Source organism: Elaeis guineensis, chromosome 3, assembly GCF_000442705.2.
Source record: "Elaeis guineensis isolate ETL-2024a chromosome 3, EG11, whole genome shotgun sequence".
NCBI lineage: Eukaryota > Viridiplantae > Streptophyta > Magnoliopsida > Arecales > Arecaceae > Elaeis > Elaeis guineensis.
In genome coordinates, this window is record NC_025995.2 from 50,515,157 (window position 1) to 50,539,711 (window position 24,555).

A 24,555-nucleotide genomic window follows, 5' to 3' on the forward strand; every position below is an offset into this window, starting at 1 on the left:
CAGATGTCGCTATCAGGCTACTGCCCCCTCTGCCTATAAAAGGGGGCTCCAGATACGTTATTCGATAAGCTTTCATCTTTCATCTAAAAACTCTGCTAAATTCTCCGTTCGAGCACTCCATTCTTGTTGAGGCAGAGAACTGACTTGAGCGTTGGAGGGTCTTGCCAGAGCAACCCCACCTCTGGTTTAGACTTTCTTTGTGGGTCCCGGTGGCGACCGCGACTTCCGCGACTCCAGCTTCTCCGACGCAAGCAGATTTTTGCACCAACACATATTTTTTGGTTCATACTCATTCATGACTTAGTCATGTACGGGGTGTTCTAGATATGGTAGAATGTGTATGGAGGTTGTGAGTAGGTCAACATGGAATCGATCACTCCTGGTAAGAGGAAATCGCATCCTACTTGTTCTGATCGATTGATGATTCAGGAAGCCTTTGATCAAAGCAAAATAAAAATTAGAAAGAGTTTTTAATATTTTATTAATTGAATCATCATATAAGATTGAGAGAAATATGAGTATGATATTGGATTTGACATCATTCCATATCCAGAGTCATATTCGGAGTGCAAGGAGATCGCAGGATCAAATTGCACGATACTTTCCACTGAAGGATATTTTTGGTATTTCTATCAAAAATTTTATATCTTCTAGGTAGACATGATATATTTCTAGATGTCAATCTTATCTTATGGGTTTGATCGAATTAAAGAGTTTAATTCAATCACCAATTAGAAAGAGTTCTAATTGCTGAAATCGGGTTAGCTCGATTGGATCTAGATCGGTTAGATTAAATTCTAATCAAATCAAATCGATTTGAACTCAGACCTATTGCTGGCTAGATGTAGAACCCAATGGGTCACACACAAAGGGTATTGATTAGGGGTCTAATTGGATTAGATCATGTTTGCAAAATTGACATGCTAGCACATGTTGCAAAAAACTAGCTCCTTATTTCGAATCGGCTTTAAAATTGATTCCAGATTGGGCTAATTAAAGCTAAATTAATTCAAATTAATTTTTGATTTGAGTTGGTTCAGACCTTTTCTGCATGCACCAAAAATTTTGAGCCAGGAAACCAATTCTCCATAAGTCAAGAATTTTTCTTGTGCGTGGGTGTAGTTTTTGTGTGCAGAAATAGTTTTCGCATCCCATGAGATGGGATGCCTCATCCTTGAGCTTATCCTATGTTCCATGATGAAATAAATTTTTGGATGATTCCTAACTTTATTTTTAGCATCAAGAATTTTTTTGAAGTTAAAATTCCTTCTGGTTTAATCGTGGAAATTCATTGAAGTTGGAAATCCTGTCAGCCTGATCCATTCGCCTGACCAAGAGTCCAACTTGTGAAGGACTCTAACCCATTTGTCATGCCATTTTTTAATCTGAATTTTTTTCCATGACATTCTCATGTTAGTGCCTTAATTTTTTGCCATTGGATGGATAAAATTACATTGATGGGTGGTGGAAAAAAATTATTCCATGCAAAACTGTGCGACTCATCGGAGAATCATCGAGAAAAATGTTTCGAAGAGTCCTTCTGCATGAAGCATCTCTTGGATTTTTTTCCGATGATTGCCATGTGTCAAAAACTTTTAGATAGGCATGAAAATTCATCCGGAGGTGTGAGATTTTCTGATGGATGCGAGATGGTGCGTGGAAGGGGCGCAAAAAATTTCCGAATGCAACCCATCGCTAAGTATTTAAAGGGGGGTGCACCGGGGGATTGGATTCATTCAGATTTTCAATTCTTCTTTTCTTTCTAACATCCTCTCCCTATTGTCCAATTAGTCTCTTCCTTCTCTTGTTAGGACAAGTCCAAAAATAGAAAGGACAACTCCGATTTTAGGACAAGAGTCTAGGAAGAGAATTAAGGAAGACAAGGAGAGAAGAAAGGTAGGGATAGGAAGGCTAGGAGAAGAGGAAGAGCGTCTTGAGATCCTGGTGTTCAAGAAAATTCTCAGAGTGAGAATTTTGGAGGAGGAATCATCTCAAAGAGTTGGTGTCCTGATCATAGCCCTGTGTGGATCACCATTGGAGGGCGAACACTTGGGCGCCTGGTGGAGGTTCTACCGAAATTTGGATTAAGCGCTGCAGGTATTCTTCTATAACTTAAATTTAATCTTGAATTTATGTTATATATAATTGTTAATCATCAAGGAGATATTGGTTTAAGGGTTTAATATTTAATATTTTTTTATTAAAATTTTGAAATCCATTATGTTTCCACTGTGCATGCCCACTCTGAAATCCTACAGATCGGCCAGTTGGAAGGGAGCTCATCCTGGCTCACAACCCAAGCCGACCGCGATCGAGACTGGTCGAAGAAGTTCTCTGACCTTCAAAAGTAGTTGTAAGATGCTGAGGTGAACTACAATGCCTACCGAGTCGGCTGGAGCGGACAAGTAGAGGACTACCGAAGGAAACTCCAAACGGTGATCGATGAAGTTGCCCGCCTTCGGAGGTAGTTGTCTGAGAAAGTCCAGTTTGTCTTTGCACAAGGCTCCGACGAGCTCCGCTCCTTGAGGGGGACCATGGTAGAACTGTCTGTGGCCCTTGGGTGGGAGGAGGCCGAACTGCAGCGATTGAAGATTCAGCTGGTCCACGAGCAGCAGGCGGTCAAAGATGTCGAGGCGGAGTCTGAGGTCCTGAGGAAGAGGCTTCGAGAGTCGGAGGGTGAGAGCTGGTGGTTCTACTAGATGTACCAGGATATGCTACTGAGAAAGATGAAACTAGAGGAAGAAGGTGAAAACTTAAGGCAATCCCTAATAACGACCGAAACCGAGAGCTCGAAGTTGGAAGAAGCTGGGCTTCCTTAGAGCTCCTTTCTCTTTTTTTTTTTTCCTTTCATCCTTCCATGTATTCTTTTTCTTTTCTTGTCATCTCTCTTTTTGGCCTTCAAGGCTTTATAATATATACTTCACTAATGAAATAAAAAAGAAATTTTCCATTACCTTATCCATTTTGGTATTGAGTTGTCGTTTATCGAACTTCTTTTATCTTTTGTCTTGTCCGACGCCGTCGTTGTTTGAAGATTTTCGATCACCGCCATGTTGATTTGCCTTTTTGGTTCATGACCGTAGGTCTTTTTGAGGCTATTTGAGTTTGACACTTCCTCCCGATGCTCGAGCTTGGGGATCCAAACTTCTCGTTACTTTAAGGAAGTCGATTTCTCCTCGGCTTGTGTTGAGTTTCCTTTTAGTGACTGAAGGTTTCTTGATAGGAGTATCCTTCTTCATCGAGATGAGGTCCCTTATGTCTTTGATGTAGTTTATTTTTCACTTATCGCTGGTGTAGTTCGTCACTTTCCCTTTTTCATCTCCCCCTCTCTTCTTTTTTTTTGTGTTCGAGTGAGGGTTTTCTCTTTACTCTTAACGGGGTTGTGAAAGCGTAGAGGAGCCATTGAGGAGGCCTTCCTCCTCATCCAGTCTTGATCGACTGGGTCTTTGTTTGCGTCAGGATGAGGTTCTCCTCTTGTTTTCGATAGTCAATTTCAGCTCATGTTAGGATGAGGTTCTCCTTCTGTTCCTAACAGGGCTGTGGGGGCACGTAAGGACCGCTGCAAGGACCTCTCCCCCCATCCGGTCTTTAAGTAACCGAGCCTTCGACTTCACTCATGTTAGGACGAGGTTCTCCTTCTGTTCCTAACAAGGCTGTGGGGTCACATAAGGGTTGTTGTGCGGGCCTCTCCCCCCATCCGATCTTTAAGTAACCGGGCCTTCGACTTTGCTCATATTAGGATGAGGTTCTCCTCCTATTCCTAACAAGGCTGTGGGGGCACATAAAGACCGTTGCGAGGGCCTCTCCCTCAATCCGGTCTTTAAGTAACCGGGCCTTCGATTTTGCTCATGTTAGGATGAAGTTCTCCTCCTGTTCCTAACAAGGCTGTGGGGGCACATAAGGGCCGTTGTGAGGGTCTCTCCCCCCATCCGATCTTTAAGTAATCGGGCTTTCAACTTTGCTCATGTTAGGATGAGGTTCTTCTTAGATGTGTGCCCTAGATGCAAATCGGCTGACACATTTCTGTACAAATCTAAGGGCAAATTTATAATTTTGACTATAAATGAATAAAAAAAAAAATTTTCTATCACATTGTGTACATTGTATCTGTGATACATCCTTTGAGTTAGTGGAAATGTAAATTCATATTTTCAAGAGTTGAAAATTTAAGGCATGAACTTACATAACTAACTCATAAACAGCTCCTGACCATAGGATCATCATGAGGATGGTGATCGATCCGAAAGGTTGGTGTACGATCGCTTTCTTATGGTAGATGAGTCTTGAGTTTACGGTGTGGAGACACTGAAGTGAGAGTACAGGTATTCATTGAAAATGAGAGTACTAAGCGTGACCACCTCGAGCAGTCATAAGGAAGTCTACCTTCTCGTCGATGACTAGCTCGATGCTGCAGTTGTGTGTCTAGTTCTTTGACCTGAGGTGCATCGACAGTTCATCTTGAGTGTATTATAGTTTGACTACACCATAACTCGGTCTCCTAGCCATTCGAAACCCTGAGGTGTATGTTGGCTGTAGCATATTCATTGTAGGAACTAAGTCGCACCAAGATGGGATCTATCAACCTCGGTAGATGAGAGGAATAGTCCTATGGTGATCGAAAGATCAAGTCCTTAAGCCCATGGCCATGGCAGAGTGAAATAATGAAAAAGAGTTTTTCATTGGGTTTCACATCGGACTCGGATCGATCGATTGATTCATATGACTGATGTTGGGTTTGACGAGTTCACCTTAACCCTAATTCAGTCGGGACTCATGATAGAGGAACTCAATCACACAGATAGCTGCACCAAGAGGTTTGTCTTTAGTTCTGATGGGTTACCACCATATACTGTTAGGTGTCACTGATGGATTTTGGGAGCAATTAGAATGATTTTGATGATCGATCATTCTAATTGTCTGAATCAAAAGAGTTTTGATCCATCGAAAGGAGTTTCGATGATGTCGATGATGAGACTACGACATGTCTCATTACCATACAGAATTGAACTTAACTGGGTCACACAAACAAGGATTAGAATCTGGATGTCATTAATTAGGCTACCCCAATTGATTTGGATAAGATCCAATTAGGTTCAAGGAAATCGTGCTAGCACTCGATTGAGCCTAGCTTTCTCCTCACGTAATCTTTTCTGTCTCTACTGAGCCAAATGTGATCTGGCTCATCCAGAGAACCTTGGGAAGATTTCTCTCAGTCTAATTGAAGCTTATCCAGCTCAGAAAAAACTTGTTTTAATTCATGAGATGAATTTAAGATAATACCTGCTAATTTCTAGCACCTGCCAATTTCATTTTAGGACATCTATCAAAAGTTGACATATGGATCTTAAACTGAAGAGGATTCATTGGAGGATTTTTATGGAGTGTCCCCATATTCAAACCACTTCAAATTGGATGCCATAATTAGATTATGGTGTGAGCTCAATTGGATTTAAGTGGGCGCCCCAAATGGATAAGAACCAAAGAGTCCTGATAAACTTGGACTCTTTGGCGCCACCTTATTTGTGCTTATCCAATGTTGGTTCCAACATAGGAGAGATCATGGGGATTCTTATTTGATGTGATCAGATGATATCACTCCACTAATCAGAATTTTTCTAGAATTTATTGAAATTTTTTGATTGGTCGAATGATGTGGCACTGCGCAGCATACAGGATCTATATAAACCCTGCTGCACCTAGGGTTTCATGAGAGAACTTGTTTTATGCAAAAAACCCATTAGCTGCTGCCCCCTCCCCTGTTCTCTATATCCTCCCTGCTCTCCTTTCTCCCCTCTTCATGTCCAAGAAGTTGGATGTTCATCTGGCAAAGGTACAAGGCGTGGTGACGCCTAGAACAGAAGGCTGCAGGACATCTTCGACTGGCTGCTGCTCCAACTTCAAAAGGAGTTTTGAAGTACTTCCAAATCAGATATTGATCTGATTTTTGGAGCATAGAATTATGAGGAGAATATGTTTTAGATCCTACCTAAGTGGATACTGGTAGAGGCCAGGCACTTGCATGGCTACATCAGAACCTCAGACAGTGATGCGATCATCTACAGGGTAATTAGATTACCCTTGAGGTATGTCTATATTTCTCATACTTTTAGATTTAATTTTAGATTTTAAATATCAGATAATAAAATTAGATCTAATAAATATAAGATCTAAAATGGCATAGGATAAAAATTTTTAATTTATTCCACCGCGGATTTGATGAAATCTGAAAGATCCTACACAGAAAAAAGGCATTTTTTCCTTCAAGTGGTATCAGAGCCAGGTTGTTGGCTCTATTTCAGATCTATTTTAGATCTAATTTTAATTTTAATTTATCTGATATTAAATGATTTTAGATATCACATCAGATATAATAGAATCTAAAATTAAAATATTTAAAATTAAATTTAAGAAGATCTAACATGCATGAGATGCATAACTAGACTAGGATTAATTGAATCCATGAATAGTCTTAAGTTTTATATTTTAATGAGATTAAAATATAAATTAAATATAATTTATTCTATATTTTTTTTGATATTATAATTATTATAATTAGATCAAAAATTAGAAAATAAAATTTTAATTATTTCATAAAATCGATCTGTTGCATGCCTAGATTAGTTGTAGAATTGTTCTAGTAACTTGTCTAGAATAGTTTTTATTTTGAATAGTTTAATTTAAATTCTATTTTTTAGATATTACATGTGATGTATCAGATCTAAAAGCATGTTAATTAGATTGATTTTTGATACATGAGATGTATGCAAAGCATGTATTAGTTAGATCTTAAATTGTATATGTGATATGTTAATTTAGATCTAACTAGTTTTGTAGTTAAATTTATATTACTGATTAAGGTGTTCCTCATGATCGTTCGGTCATAAGAATAAAGTAGGATTTTAAGACCCTCTCTTTCCATTCAATGGGGTGTTCATATGATGTATAGGGGTGCCGCGCGTTCATCCTTAATCAAAAATCAAAACTTACTTTTCCACAAAATTCTAGATCCTGAAATCCTAGGATTTATTTTACATATTTTATTTATGAACCCAAACTTAATTAATGTATTGAGCTTATGAAATTAAGTTAGGTCTAAAATTGAGAATTTCAGATCTAAGATATTTTCATAAGATTGGGTTCGGACTTGGGTAGCTCAATTAGGTCTAGCGGTTGATCAAATCGAATCAAGAGTTGGTTAGGTGGGATCATGAAAGCTAATAATTGACCAGCCTAATAGGATTAAGTCTGGGTCAAGGTCGAATCACATTTAGATGTGACTCGATCAAGTTAAGACCTAATTTGGCTCAGTGGTTAGAGCCTGGATTGTAGACTAACTCAATTAGTTCTGGTTCGACAATTTGGTATCTAAGGTAAGTTGGGTAGATGCGACCGACTGGTTTTTAATTGAGAGCTACTCGACTCGAATGCATTCTTGTTGAGTTAATGGCATATCCCTCCCACCGATCTCACTTATCTAGCCATATGTGTCGATCCAGTTTTGATTTGAGATGGCCAACAATTCGAGCTGACCCATGCCACTAGGTTAGTTATAATTGTTATGACTGTGTCAAGTCAAGTTTAAAGAGACCTAAATCAAATCTTTCTAAAAAAATATTAAGTCTAGGTCTTCCACCATTGTGGATGTGCGGGCCCTTCCCGGGGTTGATTGTTCTCGACTGGTTATAGTGGCTCAGTTGCACCGGGAAGATGCAATCATGTCCATTAGGCATTGGATGCTATGGATTAGAGGATGGGTTGGGCTCAATATTCCAGATACGGTGAGGGACCCAATCAAAAATCTAGTTCGTGCAAATGGTGGATTTGGCTTAACTAAGGATTGGAGCAATATCCTGGATACGGTGAGCTTCATGAATTAGAGACCAAATTTTGGGTGCACCATGATTAGAGAATCATTGGACAAGAGTTGTCTACTCATCGGTTGACCCATCACCAATAACTGTTAGGTGAGGTGATGAGCCAGTCGATGAGACTGCACCACCCACTAGAAATCACTAATCACGAAGATTTTTACATCTCCACCAAGGGAGTGTAGGGATCTGAGAAAATAGTGGGAGCCTAATTTATTTAAAAATAAAAATCCTAAATAAATTGGTTGAGTCTGATTACAAAATCTAACTAGAAACTTTTGACTCTCTACAGGAAACATGTCTGCCTCAAACCCCCTGACCAAAATTCTAGACACTCATAGACTGACTGGACCAAATTTTAAGGACTGGTTGAGGAACTACAGAATTATTCTGGGTTCTAAAAAATTGACTCATATCTTGGACCAGGACCCACCTGCCATGCCAGCATGTCCGATTGCTGAACAGAGAGCATCTCTGGAAAAGTAGACGGATGATGATAACAAAGCCAGGTACTACATGTTGGGTGCAATGTCTGATGATTTGCATCACCAACATGAAAATATTTTGACTACCCACCAAATGTTAGCTCACCTACAAGAGTTGTTTGGTGAACAGAGTCATGCGGCCAAGTATCAAGTCTGTCAAAGACTTTTTAAGGCCAAGATGCATGATGGGCAGTCAGTCCAAGATCATTGTTTGACAATGATCAAGGATCTTGAGGAGCTTGAGAAGCTCGGTATCATCTTAGACAAGGATTTTCAGATTGATGTGATCCTTCAGTCCTTGTCCGATGCATATGGTCAGTTCATCATGAACTTCCATATGCACAAGATGCAATGTACCTTGGCCGAGTTAATGAATATGTTGGTTACGGTTGAGCTTTCAATGAAAGGTTCAAAAGGCTCAGTTCTTACTGTGGAGTGGACTTCTTCCAAGAGAAAGTCTTTTGGAAAGAAAAAAAAGATCGTGAAGAAGCAGAAGGTGGATGGCAAGAACAAGAAGACAGGAACGAAGAAGAAGGCTTCTGAAAAGGGAAAGTGTTTCCACTGTCAGTCAGAAGGCCATTGAAAGTGAAACTGTCCTCAGTACCTGGCCACCTTGAAGAACAAGAAGGATGGTCCTTCTGGAGGTATGCTCATTATCGAATCTAATCTTACGGTTTCTTCTACATCCAGTTGGGTGCTTGACTCTGGTTCTCGTGCTCATTTGTGCACTTCTATGTAGGGTCTTGAGGAGAGCAGGAGGTGAGGGATGGGGAGATGATCCTACGTATCGGGAATGAAGCAAGAGTTGCTGCTGTAGCCGTAGGAACCTACCCTCTGTGATTACCGTTAGGATTAGATTTAGTTTTAAGAGACTGTTATTATGTGCCTGCAGAAAGCAGGAATTTGATTTCTGTTTCATGTTTAGCACAAGAAGGCTATGTGATTAGCTTTCACAAGGACTATTGTAACATATTTTATGATAATAATAAAGTTGCAAATGGTTTTGTTATTAATGGTCTCTATCAGTTACATGTTGATGTATCTGTTTTTAATATTGAGCAAAATGTGAATGCCATAGGAATTAAAAGGCCTAGAGATAGTCTTAATGATAAGTATCTGTGGCACCTAAGGCTAGATCATATAGCAGAAGACAGGGTTAACAAATTGGAGAAATTTGGGCTACTGAGTCCGTTGACTTTCGAGTCATATCCAGTTTGTGAATCATGCTTTCAAGGCAAAATGACCAAGCTCTCTTTTGTGGGACATGGGGAAAGGGCCACAGACCTACTTGCCCTAGTACATATGGATGTGTGCAGCCCATTTGATGTGCCGGCTAGAGGCAACTTTGTCTACTTCATTACCTTTATCGATGATATGTCTAGGTACGGGTATGTGTTTCTAATAAAACACAAGTTTGAAGCCTTTGAAAGGTTCAAAAAATTCAGACATGAGGTAGAAAAACAAACAGAAAAGCCCATTAAGGTTCTTCGATCAGATCGAGGAGGTGAATACCTTAGTCAAAAATTTCTAGACTATCTTAAGGATAATGGTATAGTCTCTCAATGGACTCCACGTAGCATGCCTCAACTCAACGAGATTTCAGAACGGAGAAACCGGACCCTATTAGATATGGTTCATTCCATGATGAGCTCCACAGACCTCCCAAAATTTTTTTGGAGATATTGTCTCATGACAGCAATTTATGTATTGAATAGGGTTCCCTCTAAAATCATTCCTACCATACCGTATGAGATATGACATGGTAAGAAGCCAAGTCTGAATCATCTCAGAATTTGGGGTTGTCTGGCTCATGTCAAGAGACAGCAGACGGACAAGCTAGAGTTCAGGTCTTTTAGAGCTCGATTCATAGGATATCCTAAAGAGTTATTAGGATATTATTTTTATATTTCGAAAGATCACAATATGATTGTGAGTCGAAATGCTATTTTTCTTGAAAAATAGTTTATTCAAGATGGTGGCATCGGAAGAATAATTAAGCTCAAGGAGAATGTCTCCCAAGAGCAATAAGCTAAAGAACCTGAGAAACCTAATCAATCAGAACCAGTCCTAACACAACCTCTTCCACCTCATAGATCGATTAGGGTTTTCCATCCTCCTGAAAGGTACTTAGGTACCATATAAGAAAATGTAGAGGAAATATTTCTCACAAAAAATGAGGTTCATGGTGATGATCCCAAGACCTATGACGAGGTGATATCAGATATTGACTCTGAGAAATGGTTAGAGGCAATGAGATCATTGACTCGATGCACTCAAACCAAGTATGGACCTTAGTAGATCCACCTGAAGGTATTGTACCTATTGGGTGTAAATGGATCTTCAAGAGAAAGATAGGTGCAGATGAAAATATGGAGATATTTAAGGCCAGGCTCGTAGCGAAAGGTTATAGTCAGCGCGAAGGCATTGACTATCAGGATACCTTCTCACCCGTAGCCATGCTAAAATCCATCCGCACATTGCTTGCTATTACAGCCTATTTCGATTATGAAATATGGCAGATAGACATGAAAACGACGTTCTTAAATGGATATCTTGAGGAAGATATCTATATGAAACAGCTGCTTGGTTTCACATCCAGTGATGATGATCACAAGGTCTACAAACTGCAAAGGTCCATTTATAGACTTAAGTAAGCATCTCGGAGTTGGAATACTCATTTCAATGATGTGATCAAAATGTTTGGTTTTATCAAGAACGAGGAGGAACCATGTGTGTTCAAAAAGGTCAGTGGGAGTGTAGTTGTCTTCCTCATATTGTACATGGATGATATCCTCCTAATTGGGAATGACATTTCCATGTTGACCTCAGTCAAAGTATAGTTGTCTAAGGAGTTCTTTATGAAAGATCTAGGAGAGGCATCCTTTATACTGGGTATTAAGGTCTATAGAGATAGACCAAATAGGATGCTGGGACTTTCACAAAAGATGTACATAGAGGAGGTGCTAAAAAGGTTTAGCATGGATAACTTCAAAAGAGGTTTATTGCCTTTTAGACATGGCATTCATCTCTCCAAGAAGATGTGCCCTAGCACACCTGAGGAGATTGAATGCATGAGTAAGATCCCTTATGCTTCGGCAATAAGGAGCCTCATGTATGCCATGCTATGTACACGACCTGATATAGCCCATGCTGTGAGTGTCACAAGCAGATATCAGTCAAATCTAGGTGAAGAGCACTGGACTTCTATGAAATGTATCTTTAAGTACTTGAGAAGGACTAAGGATATGTTTCTAATCTTTGAGAATGGAGAACTCCAAATTCAGGATTTACAGACTCAGACTTTATGTCTAATATAGATGATCGAAAGTCGACATCTGAGAGTCTGTTCATTTGCAATGGTGGTGCAGTTAGCTGAAAGAGTTCCAAGCAAACGATAATTATAGACTCCACCATGGAGGCAGAGTATATTGCCGCATCGAAAACTGTGAAGGAGGCATTTTGGTACAAGAAATTTGCCACAGAGCTTAGAGTGATGTCATCGGATGCCATACCTCTTTACTGCGATAATAATGGCACCATAGCCCTAGCTAAGGAGCCAAGGTCTCACCAGAAGTCCAAGCACATCGAGCGGCGATTCCATCTGATCCGTGATTACCTCGAAAAAAGTTATGTCGAGGTCAAGAGAGTCGACTCCACAGACAATGTAGCAGATCTGCTGACTAAGCCATTGGGCCAATAGAAGATCGAAGCCCACCTTGAGAAGATGGGACCTAGATATGTAGCCAATTGGCATTAGGTCAAGTGGGAGTTTGTTAGATGTGTGCCCTAGATGCCAGATCGACTGACACATTCCTGTACAAATCTAAGGGCAAATTTATAATTTTGACTATAAATGAATAAAAGGGTTTTTCTTCTATCACAATGTGTACATTGTGTCTGTGATACACCCTTTGAATTAGTGGGAATGTAAATTCATATTTTCAAGAGTTGAAAATTTAAGGCATGAATTTACATAACTAACTCAAAAATAGCTCCTGACCATAGGATCATCACGAGGATGGTGATCGATCCGAAAGGTTGGTGTACGATCGCTTCCTTAGGGTAGATGAGTCTTGAGTCTACGATGTGGATACACCAGAGTAAGAGTACAGGTATTCCTTGAAAATGAGAGTACTGATCGTGACCACCTCGAGCAGTCATAAGGAAGTCTACCTTCTTGTCGATGACTAGCTCGATGCTGCAGTTGTGTGTCTAGTTCTTTAACCTGAGGTGCATCGACAGTTCACCTTGAGTATGTTATAGTTTGACTACATCATAACTCGGTCTCCTAGCCATTCAGAATCCTGAGGTGTATGTTGGCTATAGCATATTCATTATAGGAACTAGGTCGCACCAAGATGGGATCTATCAATCTCGGTAGATGAGAGGAGTAGTCCTATGGTGATCAAAAGATCGAGTCCTTAAGCCCATGGCCATGGCAGAGTGAAATAATGAAAAAGAGTTTTTCATTGGGTTTCACATCAGACTCGGATCGATCGATTGATTCATATGACTGATATAGGGTTTGACGAGTTCACCTTAACCATAATTCAGTCGGGACTCATGATAGAGGAACTCAATCACACAGGAAGCTGCACCAAGAGATTCATCTTCAGTTCTGATGGGTTGCCATCATATACTACTAGATGTCACTGGTGGATTTTGGGAGCAATTAGAATGATTTTGATGATCGATCATTCTAATTGTCTAAATCAGAAGAGTTTTGGTCCATCGAAAGGAGTTTCGATGATGAGATTACGACATGTCTCATTACCATACAGAATTGAACCTAACTGGTTCACACAAACAAGGGTTAGGATCTAGATATCATCAATTGGGCTACCCCAATTGATTTGGATAAGATCCAATTAGGTTCAAGGAAATCGTGCTAGCACTCGATTGAGCCTAACTTTCTCCTCGTATAATCTTTTCTATCTCTACTGAGCCAAATATGATCTGACTCATCCAGAGAATCTTGGAAAGGTTTTTCTCAGTCTAATTGAAGCTTGTCCAGCTCAGAAAAGGCTTATCTTAATTCATGAGATGAATTTAAGACAACACCTACTAATTTCTAGCACCTGCCAATTTCATTTTAGGACATCTGTCAAAAGTTGACACATGGGTCTTAAACTGAAGAGGATTCATTGGAGGATTTTTGTGGAGTGTCTACATATCCAAAGCACTTCAAATTAGGTGCTATAATCAGATTATGGCGTGAGCTCAATTGGATTTTAGTGGGTGCCCCAAATGGATAAGAACCAAAGAGTGCTAATAAACTTGGACTCTTTGGTGCCACCTTATTTGTGCTTATCCAATGTTGGTGCAAACATAGGAGAGAGCATGGGGATTCTTATCTGATGTGATCAGATGATATCAATCCACCAATCAAAATTTTTTCAAAATTTATTGGAATTTTCTGATTGGTCGAATGATGTGGCACTGCGCAGCATACAGGATCTATATAAACCCTGCTGCACCTAGGATTTTGTGAGAGAACTTATTTTATGCAAAAAACCCATTAGCTGCACCCCCTCCCCTCTTCTCTACATCCTCCCTACTCTCCTTTCTCCCCTCTTCATGTCCAAGAAGTTGGACGTTCATCTGGAAAAGGTACAAGGCGTGGTGATGCCTGGAACAGAAGGCTACAGGACATCTTCGACTGACTGCTGCTCCAACTTCAGAAGGAGTTCTGAAGTACTTCCAAATCAGATATTGATCTTATTTTTGGAGCATAGAATTGTGAGGAGAAGATGTTCTAGATCCTACTTGAGTGGATACTGGTAGAGGCTAGGCGCTTGCATGGCTACATCAGAACCTCAGGCAGTGCTGCGATCATCTACAGGGTAATTAGATTACCCTTGAGGTATGTCTATATTTCTCATACTTTTAGATTTAATTTTAGATTTTAAATATTAGATAATAAAATTAGATCTAATAGATATTAGATCTGAAATAGCATAAGATAAAAATTTTTAATTTATTCCATCCCAGATTTGATGAAATCTGGAAGATCCTATACAGAAAAAAGGTAGTTTTTCCTTCAGTTCTCCTCCTGTTTTTAACAAGGCTGTGGGGGCCCATAAGGGCCGTTGCGAGGGCCTCTCCCCCCATCTGATCTTTAAGTAACCGGGCCTTCGACTTTGTTCATGTTAGGATGAGATTTTTTTTCTGTTCCTAATATGCTTAATTTTGACTGAATGAGGGAGTTACTTCCTGTCGTTATAAGGTCATGCTAAAAGGATAAATATATAAATATAAAACTTTTATTTAAGGTAAAGCTATTGGTAATACATCCACAGATTTTTTGAATCCTATAGCCGTGGAAGGTCAGCTCCTTGTCGGGGTCCTCTTGAGATGGAGTTGATAATCCCAATCGAAGGCCGATCTTCAGGCTGCTCCTCCCTCGACGGCTCCGACTACGGTAGGGCCCTAGGCCGGTCTTTCCTACCTTCAGGTCGGCATCGAATGAATCTGTCGAGCCAACCTCGTCTGATGAGCTCCTCATCTCATCTCGGAGCTGAATACACTCCTCTGTGTCGTGGCTGTGGTCACGATGATAGAGGCAAAACTTGTTAGGATTGCACTTCCTGGGGTGTGTACACATCCTTTCCAACCTTGGCAGCTGCTCCCTAACCTCCATTAGCACTTGAGTTTTTGATGTGTTGAGAGGGGCGTAGTTGTGGAATCTTCCTAGGGGAGAGCTCCGTCGAACTCTGTGGTCCGGGCTCCTCTGCCTACGAGCCCGGAGAGGAGTCTGGACACGCTTGTGTCCGGAGGGAGTTCGAGAATGTGGTCGAGCTTCACTCGGCTCTTTTTCAACTGCGGGCTTGCTGAAGTCCCCCACCTGCCGCTGCTTCGTGGCCTCCTCGTCCTTCATCTTGAAGGCTTCTTCTGCTCGGGCATATCCTTCGGCCCGAGCAAGCAAATCAGTAAAGTCCCTTGGATATTTTTTTTCCAAAGAAAATAGAAGATCGTTCTTTTGAAGATCGCCCTTCAGGGCGGCCATCGCGATCGATTGGTCCATGTTTCGGATCTCCAGTGCGACGACGTTAAAGTAGTTGATGTAGGCTCGGATGGATTCTCCCTCCTTCTGCTTGATGTTGATAAGGGACTCCGAACCTCTCTGGGGACGCCGACTGCTAACAAATGAGCCACAAACTAGTGGCTCATCTGATCAAAGGAGAAGATAGTACCCGACTTCAGTATCGAGTACCAGTTCTTTACTACTCCCTTCAAGGTAGATGGAAAAGCTCGGCACAAGATGGCATCTGGCACGCCATGGAGCAGCATCATTGTCCGGAAGGCCTTCAGGTGGTCAACCGGATCTGAGGTCCTGTCATAGCTTTCGAATTGGGGGAGCTTGAAGTTTGGCGGGATCGGTTCCTACATGATCATTTGAGAGAAAGGAGGGTCAGTACAGATGTCCTCACCATAAACAGGGAGAGCGTGGTGGAGCTCTTTGATCCGTCGGTTCATCTCCTAGAGCCTTCGATCCAGGAGGTCCTCTCGACTGCGAGTCTTGAGTGTCTTCTGGTAGAGTGGAGGTAGGGATCCTCTGGGAGTAGAATCGTGATCAGACTGAGGGCTCTCCACCCTCAGATTCTCCTTTCTGAGGAAGACAGGATGACTGGCCCAAGTGGCCCGCCCTACTGCCAAATCATGAAACTCCGACGATGCTCTTTCTAACTGTACTGACGCCTGTGGCTGTTGCTACTACTGCTGCATGGCCTGCACTGCTTCGGTAAGGCCTCTGACCTGCTAAACCAGCAGGTCGAACTACTCCATACCGACCGTCGTTACCGGAGGAGGAGGAGGAGCCTGAGAAACTGGAGGCAAGGTCGGAGCCTGAGATTTGGCTGCAAAGGTCGTGGATCGCCTGGTGGATGCCTTTCGGGGAGGCATCAGGTGGAGATCTAGTAGGAGAAGGAGAAGAGGATGTCGAAGAAGATGACCGGAGATAGTCCCGTTGAGCACTTCTTTAAAAATAAGGGTACTGCAAAGACACAGGCCCTCCTTCTTGCACCAATTTTGTTGGTGCAGAATTCCACCGAAGCCGGAGTTGCTGGAGTTGAGATGACCGCGGTCGCCGTCAGGACCTGCAAGAGAAGTCTAAACTGGAGTTGGGGGTGCTCTGGCAAGACCCTCCGATGCTCAAGTCAGTACTCTGCTTCTACAGAAATAGAGTGCTCGAGTAAAAATTTTAGCAAAGTTTTGAGATAGAGTTTTGAGCTTAAAGAAGAACGTATCTGGGGATCTCCTTTTTATAGATGAAGAGCGTAACTGATTGATAGCGACATCTGTAACCGCCTGATAGTAGGCCGTTCAGAGCCACACAGAGTTTATTACAGAGAGTGGGGTGGTATCCGTTGTCGCGACTTGTCAGAGAGTGGTAGAGCCTGGAGAGTGGAGTGGTGTCCATTGTCGTGACTTGCCAGAGAGTGGTGGAGCCATGCGGAATCCATTGCAGAGAGTGGAGTAGGGTAGTGGCCATTGTCGTGACTTGCCAGAGAGTTCGGATCTGTCGGTTGGAGCTCGGCTGGGATATCTGATAGAGTGGAATGGCTCTCTACCCCATCGATCTAGGAGAAACTCGAATATTTTTGAGGCTACTGACGAGTCTACTGTTGTCGGATACTTCAGGCGCTGATGCCACAGGTGGGAGTCATCTGCTGTAGAAGCTCGGATGGAGACTTTCCATTGATGAAATCTGGTAGGAGTCCAATTGCTAGAGAAGTCCATCTGAGATTCGCTTGATGTGGAAGCTTGTTTGAAGATTATCCATCGGAGAAGTCTGGTTTCATGAAGAATCTGGCAGAGGATCGGCCGGTGGTGGACTTTGGATGGCATTGGGGAGGTTCGGCAGACATCGAAAGTGATCGATCGTTGTAGAAATCCAGCTGTCGGAGTCCGTCTGTCGTAGAAGCTCATCCGATATCCATCCACTATGGAAGTTCAGACGAAGTCTGGTTCTTGTAGAAGGCTGAAAGGAGATCGGTTATTATAGAAGCTCGATCGAAGATCGGTTGTCGTGGGAGATCAGAGTAGCAACCTAGCCGGTGGGTCCTGTTCCATTGTAGAAGCTCATCTGGGATCCGGCTACAAAGAAGCTCGATTGAAGTCTATCTGTAATAGAAGTTCGAAAGAAATATGTTTACAGTAGAGGCTCGAATGGAATTTGCTTACAGTGGATATCCAGAGTAGACCGCCCACTGTAGGAGTTCGAAGTAGACCGCTCGTAGTAGAAGTTCGGAGTGGACCACTCGTAGTAGAAGTTCAGCTCTCGTAGGAGCTCGATTGGAATTCTGAAGGCGGTCGACCGCTGTAAAAACTTGGATGGAGTCTGATTACTGTAGACATCTCATTGTTGGAGAAGCTCGGATATTGATAAAGTCTGGAAGAAGTTCGGAGAATAGTTGATCACTGTAGAAGGTCGGCTGATAGTGAGGCCCAGAGAGCCTTTGGAGCGGCCCGGTAGATGGATGGAGAAGCTCATCATCGGAGAAGTCCGGATGGTATTATGGAAGCTCGGACGGTCGAGGGGGTTCAGAGAGACACCACACAAGGTCGGAAGCCAAAAAAGTCCTGGAAGGGTCGGTCCTTTACAAACTTTGGCTGGGGGTATTTTATACCCAACAAATTTATTCAAAAAAATTTTGAAATACATGTATGAAATCACCTACGATTTCCAACAAATCTAGAATAACAAAAAACTAATATAAGCAAACAACTCATGATTACAAGCACAACTAGATTAAGTCTCTTATCTAATTGTTACTCTCACTATTTTATCGAATACCATAGCCCTCTCCTATGATAAATGAGAAATCCTTATCAATTTTTTTAGTGGGGTTGAGATCTTAATTTCTCACAAAGGCCTTGTGGTTGCACAACAAACTTTCATGAGTTCAAAGGTAGAAAACTCCTTTTCAATTATATCTCATGCAACTCTCAACAAATTCATACCTCTAAAACATCTATAGCCTTGTGGTTGCATAACAAACTATAATATTTTAGTTAAGTTAGATCCTTCATTTTTCTACAGTCATATCTGAATAATGTTGTCCTTATGGTTGCACAATAAAGCAACATATCCAAAAATACCATAAGCATCAACAATGCACTAAGACAACCCCACATCAATCTCCATACTAAGCCTTGTGGTTGCACAACAAACTCACTACAATTTTCGATATGGAATTGGCTTAGCATGAAGGAAGGCATTTGTAGTATCTACATCACTAAGCATTCCAAATTCAAAACTCAATAGACCAAATTGGCCAAGTAAGTAGGTGGGAAGCACTCCGATGCTTTTCTTAAATACCAACAATTTGGTCAAGTAAGCAAACGAACCTAATTAGATAACCACCTTTAACACTTGTCTTAGATACCAACTGATCAATGAATTCGACATTCGGATAGCAAATGAATCCCGATACTACAACTTAATATAATTTTTAAAGAGGGCTTTAAACTAGTCTCTAACACATCCTTAACATTTACATCATATGTAAAAGTGCATATCATAAGAAGAAAAACAATAATATCATGCTATAAACCATGCTATTCAAGTTGAAATATCATTCATATGTATATGTCAAAAATATGATTACGAAAAAAATCATGCAGGGTAAATTCAACACTTGAGCCAAAGTTATTTGAACATAATTTGGATCCAACACTTGATCCAATTCATTTATCAAATTTGATTTAAGCCAACATTTTGAATCTTAATCTAACTTGGATTACATCATATTCAAAATCCTAATCACATTAGGTCTGACCGGATCAATAATTGACCTAAATCCAATGCACCCTAAAAATAGATTAAAACATTAATCTAACATTAATCATAAAATTTTAGATTATGATAAATTTTAAATTTGACAATTAAAATTTAAAGTCTAACTATGATCATGGTCAAAAATAATTTTTGATTTAAAAATTAATGAACTAATCAATTAAAATAATTAGCAACATATGAATCAGATCAAATCTATATTATAACAATAGCATCTATTTGATTGAACCTAACAAAGATGGCTCTGATACCACTGTTGGATTTTGATTGTACAATGAAATATAAATTTCAAAAATTTTTAACATGCATGGAGAAGTTTTAACAATTAAAACTAGCCAACCGGAACACAAATCCTAAAATCACCTTGTAGACTTCAATCAAACCAAAAATAAGCATGCATAAGGGCAACAGTAATACTTACTGAAGATGATGATTTGGTAAAAGAATGGTCTCCACAAGACTCCAAAATAGAAGTCCTCCAATAGTAATCCATACAGGACTAATCAAGGTCCTTTCCAACCAATATAGTGTTGCAGCCTTCCTCACAAGAACACTGTCGACTTTTTTTTTTTTGAGAATCGATTGCACCACCATCTGTATGCCTTCGAATCCTCTACTAAGACCACACTAGGAACCTCTTGTCAAGAGAACTCACCACTCAAAACTAATTTAGAACTCCAACATTTGAAAAAACCAAACCCTAGGACAAGCAACCTTTGCTTTCCTTTTTCTCTTCTCTCTTCTTTCTATTTTTCCTCTCTATTTCTTTTCTTATCTTTTTCTCAAATTTTCCCTATCTATTTTTCTCTTATCAGCACCCAAAATCCCAACATATAGCACACACCATCTGATGGAATGCTCCCCATTTAAATAGAAAATGAAGAGATGCCTTATCCACCCAAAGGGATGCCAACTCTTGGTGATAAAAATTCTCACACGGAGAGATTTAAATTGGCATGGAATAATATATGTTTCATAGGCAGAAGGACTCTTCCTTCTGTATTAAGAAACCTAAGGCATTCAACATAAAATGTGTGGGATAAGTTGACGTGGGAAAAGATAGAAAGAAATTTAAGAGAAGTAATTAAGAAGGATGCTCCTTCTTAATCACAAAAACAAATGGGGCAGCATTTATTTTGGCATGGAAACCAAGAGGCATGGAAGAGTCCTTCCACAAAATACTTTCAAGTTAGATAAGAAACCAATTAATTTAGACTTAATCCAATTAGGTCAAAGGCAACAAGTTTGGTTTAGCTCAAATACTTTAAACTAACCTAATTAAAAAATTAGATTAACATAATATGCTAGCATATCAAATTAACCCATAGAATTTATAATAAATCCTAATTAAATCAGATCAAGATTAAATTTTAAAGTGTGTAACCCATTAGGTTCCATATATAGCTAATAGTGGACTCAGGCTCTTGACCAAAATCAATCTGATTGAATTATGTTAGTCCAATTGCACTAATTAATCAGAACTCTTTCTAATTAATTTTTGAATTAAAATTCTTTAAATTTTATGAGTCCATAAGTTAAGATTGACATCTAGCAATGTATCATGACTATCTAGAAGAGATAAAATTTAATAAAAATATCAAAATTATTTTTCAGTGGTAAGTTACTGTGTAATTCAATCTTTCAGTCATATAACACTCCTAATGAGCTATGGGCATGAAATTTTATCCAACCCAAATACTTATCTATATGTATCTCGATTAGATGGTGATGATTTAGTTGATGATACATTAGAAACTCTTTTCTAATTATCATCCTGCTTTAGCTAAACACTTTTCGAATCATCAATCGATGAGATCACATAGGATGTTCGCTCTCCTTATTAGGAGTGATTGATTCCTTATTGACCACTCATAACCTCCATGCATACTACACCATGTCTAGAACATCTCACATAAGAATCAGAGAACCAAGCTAAGGAATGAAGCAAAATATGGATTTATGTACATAAGGTATCATGGTGATCTCGGGTCTGAGGATTACTTGCACAACTCTCATTAGAAAATAACCAGCTGACATATAAATAAGGCTCCATCAGATGTTCTCTCATAGATCAAGTGAGTGAACTCGTTTTCTAATAAGCACCCACATTCTTGTATTAGTATCACTATATAAGTGATTGTGAGATCAACCATCCTCTCCATCGAGCATACATATGATGTATCAATCTTACCAGTATCATTGTGAAGGAACCAGATCTAGGGTTTCAGGATTAGATCTTGAAAATTTTTAAGATCAGACAGCGGAAGACTAAAATAAATCAAAAATTTATCTTATAAAATTAGAGAATCTCTAGATCTAAGATCCTATTACATGATTATTACATGGCATTAAATTAAAAATTAAAATATAAAAAGTAAGAACTACATGTTGATCATATCAACATATTTCTATACTACATCTAATATATGTAAAATATAATAGATCAGATCTATTACCTTGCAAGTTAGACATTCTAACTTTGCTGATCCAAGCTTGAAGATGATGTTGCGAGCTGCACATACGTCCGACCTCTAGGAGTCATCCACACGAGCCCATGAATTATGATCAGAAGTTTAGGTCTAGAAAATCAGCACAGTATGCTAGTACTGCGCTGATCCTTCTTCGATGGTCGATCAGATACCTCCTTCTTCTTGATTTGGACTCTTTCAAAGATGATAAGTAGGAGAAGGAGTTTTAGATGAGACACTCTCAGAAAGCTTACAGATGGAGGAAGGAAAGAGATGAACCCAGCAACTCTAGAAGATGACCCTCTTCTTCTTCTCTTTGCTCTAACCCAGACACCTAGTTTTACATCTATTAGATCTCCATGCCCCAAGACTCTTTTTCCTTAATTTTTGGATGCCCCAAAGATCTCTCAATGCTCTATGTTTCACAAAAATTTTATAAAAAAATTTATTTTAAATAGAGAGATATGAAAAATTCTTGTCTAAGTCAAATACCTAGTCAAGGATTATCCAAACAAGGCAAGACAAGGGGTGCCCAACTCTTGGGTGTCTCCTCCTTCTTTTTCTATCATGGACCACTAGTAAAGGGTGCATATGATGTACCATAAAATCCATGAAAATCTCAAAAAAAATCTGGATAAAATTAGTGCCATAAGGAAAGAGTTTTGATTTTCTAAAACTCTATCTCATAGAATTTAAAATTTAAACTAATTTCTACTTTGACTTGATCCACAACCACATTCCATATAAGAGAGAAAGAGAGGAGAGTTTTGGGCATGCGTGAAGACCTGGGAGAGAGGGTTTTGTTGCATAAAATAAGAGAGAGTGAGTGTGGGATAAGAGAGAGTGGGCGTGGGGGGCTAAGGTGGCGCAAGGTGGAATCTTAGTCTTACTAGGATTCAATCTATGACTTGTTCAAATTTGGTTTCTCAAACCAAATCAAACTAAAATCAAATCAACCTAATTAAAATAGATCTTAACCAAATTAAGAGCTTAATTTAATCAAATTAAATTAGATTTAAATATAATTTAATTTTTTTAATCAAATTAAAAATTAGGTTGACCCAAGTCCTATTTGAACTAAGACTAGTTTTTTCTTGCACTTGGCTTATCCAATAAATCAATTGGACTTGATCCAATCAAGCCCAAACTAAGTCTAATTAAATTATATTTAATTAGACTTAATCTCAGCCCTTTGGCTTAATCAAATTAAGCCAATTAGCAATCGAATTGCTAATCGATCCTCCTACAATACTTGCACTAGGTTAAATATCAATCGTATTGATCGTTTAATCCTAGAACGATTCTTAATCATTGATCAACCATCTGATCGGATCATGAACTCTAATGTGTATGACCTCATAGGTTCGAACCTAAGTCAATAGCATAGAAATAAATTTTTATATCAATCGACGGTCGGATAGGTCGAATATGTAGAACAACATCCTTAGAATCCATGCAGATATAGTTTCCATATAATTCATCTCTTTGATCAAAATGATCATAGGACACCTCAGAGTTCAACTGTCAACTCTGATCAAGTTGTCCACATTGTATTTCAAAATATCAAATCCATCTGATGGATTACCTTGACCAAGATTTTGCTAAATTGAAATACAGCAAATCATTCTTCTCCAACTCTTGGAGTGATCAATCCCATCTTGATCACACTCTGACTTTGCAAGTACTTGACTATGCTCAGAAGCCTTCCGTCACTGAATTAGAAATTCAGTTAGTCCAGTACTAAAGCACAGTGAGTTACTTGCAAGTCACTGAGGCGATCTCAAGTCTAATGGACACGTATACCTATATCCCATTAGAGACATTCTCGACAGCAGAATACTCTGGAGTTGGTCACGTTCAATGACGATGTATCTTTACTTCTCACCTGTATGCCATACCAGTGTCTCTACACTCCTTGGTTAAGAGGACAACCAACCTATATGGCCTACAGCGACCTATGCTCGATAGACGCTTTCATCCTTATTAACAGCCTATCATTTGGTCATGAACAATTTTAAGGACTAATCGATAAATCCTCTCTTTATCGAATCTAAATAGTCCTAAGGACTTCATCACAATAATAGAGTTCATTAGAAGATTGAAACTTGTGATAAAAATATCAAAAATATATTTTATTTATTAACAAATCAATTACAATACAAGGTTGCTCAACCGTCAACAGGTTGACGATTAGCTTTTGGGATATATTTTTCAACAACTCCCACTTGCCCCAAAGCAACTCGACACAGTATCTAATACCCATCTTTGACTTGTGATTATCAAACTCCTTTATCATCAGGGCTTTAGTGAAGGGGTCGGCTAGGTTTTTCTTTCCATCGATCTTCTGAAGGTCGACGTCACCTCGATCCATAATCTCCCGGACCAAATGGAAGCGATGCAAAATATGCTTCATCTGCTGGTGTGCTTTGGGTTCCTTCACCTAAGCTATGGCACCAGTGCTGTCGTAGTAGAGCAGAATCGGACCATCGAGGAAGGATGCTACTCCGAGCTCGGTGATGAATTTTCTTAGCCACACAGCTTCCTTCGCGATATCCGATACTACGATGTACTCTGCCTCACAAACAGAGTCTGCCATAGTATGCTGCTTGAAACTCTTCCAGCAGATAGCTCTATCATTCAGAGTAAAGATGTAATCCGACACACTTCTACTATCATCATGGTCAGATTGAAAGTTGGAGTCTGTGAACCCCACAAGTTTCAGATCTGACTCGCCATAAACTAACCATTGATCCTTAGTATTTCTCAAATACTTAAGGATGGCTTTAACCACTTTTCAGTGGTTTTCTTCAGGATCAGATTGGTATCTACTCACTACTCCTAGTGAGTATACCACATCTGGCCTTGTACACATCATAGCATACATGATAGATCTCACGGTCGAAGCATATGAGACTGTACTCATACGTTCTCTTTCT